Genomic DNA, 6,114 nt, shown 5'->3' with positions numbered 1-6,114 from the left:
AGGGGGGAGGATGTGCTACAGATATGTGACTTAGAGGTTTGTCAACAAATTTGAATCCCAGTTCACACAAGCTAGAGAACAGAGAAACAAACCCCAGAAAACAAACAAAAAACATGTTATGATATCTATGGGACGAGTGGAAATTTCAACATTGACTGGATTTCTGATGATGTTAAAGAATTACTGTTAATTTTTGCCCTGGCAGGTGTGTTCAATGGTTAGAGTGTCAGCCTGCGCTCCAAGGGGTCTCAGGTTTAATCCCCGGTCAAGGGCATGTACCTGGGTTATGGGTTCAATCCACAGCCCCTAGTACCTGGTAGGAGGCAACCAATCAATGTGTCTCTCTTACAATGATGTCTCTCTTTCTCTCTCTCCCACTTCCCCCTCCCCTTTCACTCTCTTTAAGAAGCAACGGAAAAAATATCCTCAGGTGAGGATTACAAAAAAAGAATTACTGTTGATTTTTAAACTTCAAATCATTAAGTGAGGGGGGATTTTGTTCAGAAAATGAGTGGAGATCTAAGAGGCTGGCACCCTTTCTGTCTGCAATACAGAGGCCCCTGGGCAGGTTCCAGGCACCAGCCCATCCGCACAGGCCCAGAGGGCAGACCTGGCCCTGGGAGTGGGGCTGCGGGCCCTCAAGGGGTCTCAGGTTTACGCACAAGCACAAAGGTTTGCGCACAAACACAAAGCCCCAGGCAAACCTCAGCATAGGCTGGTTCTACCCTTCAAAGACACACCCCACCCCCCTCCCCACCCGCCCCCTCAGATTCTGCGGTCTTGTGTTTTGGCTTCATGAGGGTGCCAAGGGAGAGATGGAAAAAATGTCTTCTTTGCACTCCTGTCTTCCCTACCAGGAGGGTGAAGAAGGCTGACTTTCTCAAGTAGAGGCAACGTATTGGGAGGTTCGCAGGCTTAAGCTGAGGGGTGAGGTCTTTTTATGGTGACACTTTGTAACTCACAGTGGGAGCAAACACTATAGTGAAGAGAAACTAAAGTGGAATGAGCTAGGCACAAAAGGACACGTACTGCATGATTCCACCTACATGAAATGTCCAGAAAGAGGAAGTGCAAGGAGGGTGCCGGGGGCTGGGGCAGGGGGCAGGGAATTTAATGGGAACAGATTTCTGTTTTAGATGATGAAAAAATTCTAAAATAGATAAGTGGTGGGTGATGGTTGCACAACCTTGTGAATGTACTTAGCACCACTGTATCGTACACATAAAAATGGTTAACACGGTAAACTTCATGTTCTGAGTATTTTACCACAATTTAAAAAATGAAAATGAAAAAGCCACCTAGAGAGAAAGGACTTGGAAAGCTAACTCCCTCTCGGATTATTTTAATTGTATAACGACTCCATACAGGGCACAGGGACGTTCTGCCTCCCCCTCACCCCGGGGCCTGGAACGGTGACTCAGCTGGGCGCCAAGGGCAGCCTCTGCTCCAGGAGGCGGAGGGGTCAGGGCAGAACCACACTTATCCCTGCTTCATAGATGAGCAAACAGAGGTGGTTCATGTTTTGTGAACTGTTTCTAGATGCCCCTATGGTGGGAGAAGTAAATTCTGGTCTCGAACAACAGCTCTCCAATTGCGATTGTAACTCCCTCTGAGCCTTGGGCTCCAGCCCTGAGACCAGACACTCGGTGAACTTACTGCCCACGGCCGGGAAAGCCCCTGCTACGCAGAGGCTCAAAGCCATTCAGAGGAAGAGCCACCTCTGCCCCTCCTGGCAGCCACTTCCTGTGAGAACTCTCACCTCCTCCAAGTCACCCCTGAGCCTGGGAAAATGAGGGTGAACTCCATTACCTGCGATCACCCCCTCCTGCTCTGGCCCCTGTCCTTCTCCGCCCATGTGTCAGACACCAGCTTGAGGGCACACTCCGAGTGAGCACAGCCTTCTGGGCAGCCCGGAGCTCCTCCTCTGTGGGCTAGATGGGGGCGTGCTTGCACCAGACGCGGCGGTCATCACTGGACTCCGGCCGCCGTGTGGGCTGTGAGGAAAGGTGCACGTCACGTTGGCTGAGAGCCCCAGGCCCCGTGGGCAGCGACAGGAAGCATGTCAGCTCTGCAGACGTGCAGCACACGCAGCAGCAGGACATGGGGGAGTGGAGCTGAGATATGACGGGGACCCCACAGGTGGTGACCCAGTGAGGACACCAGGGCCTCCCCTGATGGCTGCAGGGAGCTCAGGGCTGAGGGGGGGTAGGGGGTCCCCTATAGCAACACTCCAAGCAAGAGGCTTTTCTGCCAATTCAGTGGGCCTATTCCCGCAGCAAGGTGCAAATCAAAGGTTCCCATCCAACCACAGCCAGCGCAGACAGACAGACACCTGAGGACTCCCGAGAGATATGACAACCGGAAACTAAAGGGATCACTGGCCTTCCTGCGTGGCCCAGAGGAGTGACAGCACAGCCTTCAAGGCCAGCGTGCTGGCTTCCTGTCTGCTGAGCTATTCCAAAGGGCGGCTTTCAGAGGCGCCAACACGCCCTCCCACGCTGAGCTCACCTCTTCCACCATCTGGTGCCCTTTCTCCTCCCCCGGCTCAGCCACCTCTGGCACATGCCCTGCCCTGTGGCGCTCCCGCCTTTGCCCTGTCTCGATTTCTGCCCATCATGCGCCCTTATCTTTTTGTTGCGGCTTTTATGGGCCTCATCTCCTTAACTGTTAAATGACCAGGTCTGCAGTGCAGAAGTCCTATCGTGTGGTCATTTTGCACGGGACAAACCAGATGCTGAACTGGTTGAACAAAAACACAAACGTGAAAAGAAATGCTGCTGGTGCACGTCCTTTTAGCCACATGCCGTCTTTGGACGAACTCAGGGAGGCTGGGAACTGTGGAAGTGGCTGGAAGAAGCGTCAGAATTTGAGTTCTAGAAAGCTGTTCAAGACAGGCCTGTGGGCCACTGCTCAGGCTCTGGGTGACGGCCGAGGAGGGCGCACACTGGCTCCTAATTCCCCCGAATCACATGCCTTGGGGTGACGCGGTCACCTGGCTTTCTAGGGCACCAATTCCTTTCCCACCCTCCTTCCCACAGCAAAAGGGGCTGCTCAGTAAGAAATGCCGCTGCCTGCCTCGGCCTTCCTTCCAAGACCTGAAACCCAGTGTGTGCACCTTCCAGCAAGCTCCGGGTGACTCACTGAGGTCTGCCAGGGATGTGTGTGTAAATGTGAGATGGAGAACTGGCTGAGGTCATGAAACCTGGCCCTGAAAGGCCCATCTGAACCCAGAGATGGAGCAGGGCGCACAACGACGGCCGAGGTTACCTCTTGCACGAGCCTGGGCCCACTGGCTGCGAGTCACAGCCCCTTCCAGAGGCCTCCAGAGCCTCCTTGGGTGGGCAGCTGTCCTGGCTCTCTGACTTGTGTGCCAGTTTTCTCTCTAGGGTCTGCAGCCACCGCCGTGGCTCGGGAGGCCCTGAAAGAACTGTGTCATACAACCTGCTCCGGCCAGAAACCAGGCGGACCTGCTTCCGGTGGCCAGTGTGAAGGAGAGAGTGCAATGCAAACGCAGGCTCCCGCAGCCCCTCCACACTGTGTGACACTGGCCGGTTGGATACAGGGCCCTGCGAGGCCATTTCCTGTCGGCTTCGGTCACAGCTGAGAGAACAAGGACCACAGTGCTTGGTGCCAACCTGAAAGCAACTATGGAGGGGCCCTGGCTACAGGCCCCCGGCTGAAGAAACCCCCACAACAGCCGTTAGGTAATCAACAATGAGACATCAGGTGGCCCAAGGGGCATAGGTAACCTGGCCTCATTAGACAAATCCAGCGAGTCTCTGGGGTTTGTTGTCAAAACTGCTTTATGATCTTATCTTCAGTATCATGTGATTATTCAAAACACAGTGCTACTAATGCTAAAAATAAAATAAGCCCCCTTCCCATCCCATGGGAGCAAAGAGCAGAGATGGTCAGAGACATGGGTTCGAGTCCTGCCTCCACTACTTTTGGGAGGCCTGAGCCAGATACTTCCCCTCACCTCACCTTGGTTTTTCCATCTGCAAATTGGGACCAATGACAAAATCTAGGTTAAACGGTCATAATGGGTACATCAGGCAATGCATGTGGAGCGGTCATGCAGTGCCTGATGTACATTCCTGGTTGTGAACCACTCAGTCTGCATCCCGCGGCAGCCATCACTTCCCTCAAGTATCTGTTGGTGTGTCCCACCCCCGAGGGAAGCAGGACCAGAGGTGGGGCTTCGAGGAGCCCACCTTAATCTCCTAGAACCCACATAAGTGTGAGAGCCCAGTGTGTCCACTGTGAGCACTGGGTGTGCATGGGGCTACTCCCAGCATGTGGGAGGTGGCAGCCCAGGGAATTCTCCAGGTCTAGGGTGGGGCTCTGAGAACCTCCAGCACCTGGGTTTATCCCAGCTCCATGGGAAGAAATGGTGCTGCCCTCCCATTGGTTCTATCAAGGTTTCAGGGAGAGACAACACACATACATGTGCCCTCGTGCCCGATGTAATCCGCCCGTGGCCCTGCCTAAACAGCCATGCAGCAGAGGCGCACCCCAACTAGCCGTGTCTGCCTGGGCCCTCACTGCTGCGGGAGGGGCCGCTGACTGCCTTCCCTACCCAGAGTTAAGAGAAGCCCCCCTCACCTTGGGGTTTAAGACAAGGTTTCTATGGCCAACAGTCAGTGCTGTGCTGCTCTCATTTCTGCCACTCAAACACCAGTAGGGCAAGCTTAAGGCACTTCTGATGCACACGTGACGTTGTAGGTTTAATAACAGGCCTCTCTTGGGCAGGCTCCAACCCTGACCTCTGGCTGGCCACAGGGGACAAGGGAGAGGAGGCATTAGGCATGGGTGGCTGACCTGGGCACCGGCCAGCTGATCTTGCAGATGTCACAGTAGTGAAGCGGGGGTAGGGGGGCGGCGCCTGGGCCAACCCTTGGGTTTCAGCAGCCTGGTGGGAACCGGTGGCTTCTTCGGGAAGCTGCCGGCAGAACTGGCACTGGAGCTGTTCCCTGAGCCACCCCACGGGGACAAGTCCTCAGGCTTTGGGAGTGGAGGTGGTAGAGGCTGCATCTGTGGAGGGAGCAGTGGAGCATCGTAAGGACCGGCTACTGGCATGTCACAGCTTGGGTAGCTTAGTCCTAAGAAGCAGAGAAAAGAAAGAGAGGAAAATGGGTTGGTTTCCAGGACTATGTTCATTTCTGCTGCAAATCGAGTAACAGGCTTCACCCACTTTCATGCTCAAGGAAACCACCATCTCACCTGTGAACGGGTGGACGCAAAGCTGTAGGAGGTTAAGGACGAGGAAGCAGGGTGGACACCAACATGGAGGCCTGGATGGTGGATGCTGGGGGTTAGGTGTAACTGGAGGATGGGCCACTGGCTGGCTGTGCCTCCTAGTAGTGGGTGCCACTGTGGGGGCTACGCTTGGCTGTACTCATCGCTGGGCTGACAGTTAGCTCCTTTGGTCCCTGGAGAGCAAGCAGAGACTCTCTAAAGAACCACACTTTACCCCCATCCCCAGGGATCGAGAGCAAGAGCCACGTTCCCTATGACCACCTCAACCAACCTCCCCAGCTGCCAGAGCAAACACAGCCGCCTGCTGCGGATGAGCCACAGGCACAACTGGCCAAGGCCCCCTGGATGTCTAAGTCTCAGCTGAAGCCTGGCGCCCTGGGCCTGCGGTCCCGAGCTCTGATCCCGGCTGGGACTCATGTGTGACCTGTGCCCACCTCTCCTTTCCAGACTCTTCTTCCTCCTCCGTGTCATGGGTGTGAAGGGGAAGCGTGTGTATTTCTTCCACTTCCCAGATCCAAGTCCTCACAGAACTTACCCCCTTCCACTCTGGAAAAGCTTCCTTGGAAAACATGTTCAGCTTCATTTTTGTTCTCAAGTTTTACACTCTCCCTCTCTCTCTCCCTCACACCCCCACACACACACACACACACACACACACACACACACACACGCCTCTAGTTGAAAAGATAGCCCTGACACTCACATTATTTACTCCCGACTTTCCTTTGAATCTGGAATGTTTAAATGTGACTTTGATGTGGTGACTCCCAGTCCCTCGCTCCCACCCTCTGACCCTGCAGAGACCCAATGGCTGGCAGAGTGTGGCCATGGCAGGGAGCTAAAGCTGGCCCACAG

The 6,114-nt window shown here is 54.6% G+C and overlaps 1 protein-coding gene across 2 annotated transcripts in view; it reads right to left on the bottom strand.

Annotated features, from left to right (window-relative positions):
- Positions 1-5,472, bottom strand: part of MATK (megakaryocyte-associated tyrosine kinase) — a 34,922-nt gene extending 29,450 nt beyond the window's left edge. The window contains exons 1-2 of one of the 2 annotated variants that reach the window (XM_015567243.1): positions 5,224-5,472; positions 4,606-5,102 (exon numbers count right to left, since the gene is read on the bottom strand). The gene's annotated coding sequence lies outside the window, so the exon portion shown is untranslated. The remainder of the gene's footprint in view (positions 1-4,605; positions 5,103-5,223) is intronic. The other variant, XM_015567246.1, reaches the window with a different exon arrangement.
- Between the last annotated feature and the right edge of the window lie 642 nt (positions 5,473-6,114).

This window comes from Myotis davidii, unplaced genomic scaffold (assembly GCF_000327345.1).
Source record: "Myotis davidii unplaced genomic scaffold, ASM32734v1 scaffold551, whole genome shotgun sequence".
NCBI lineage: Eukaryota > Metazoa > Chordata > Mammalia > Chiroptera > Vespertilionidae > Myotis > Myotis davidii.
Note: the sequence above shows the minus strand (reverse complement) of the source record. Positions and strands in the feature narration are given on the sequence as shown.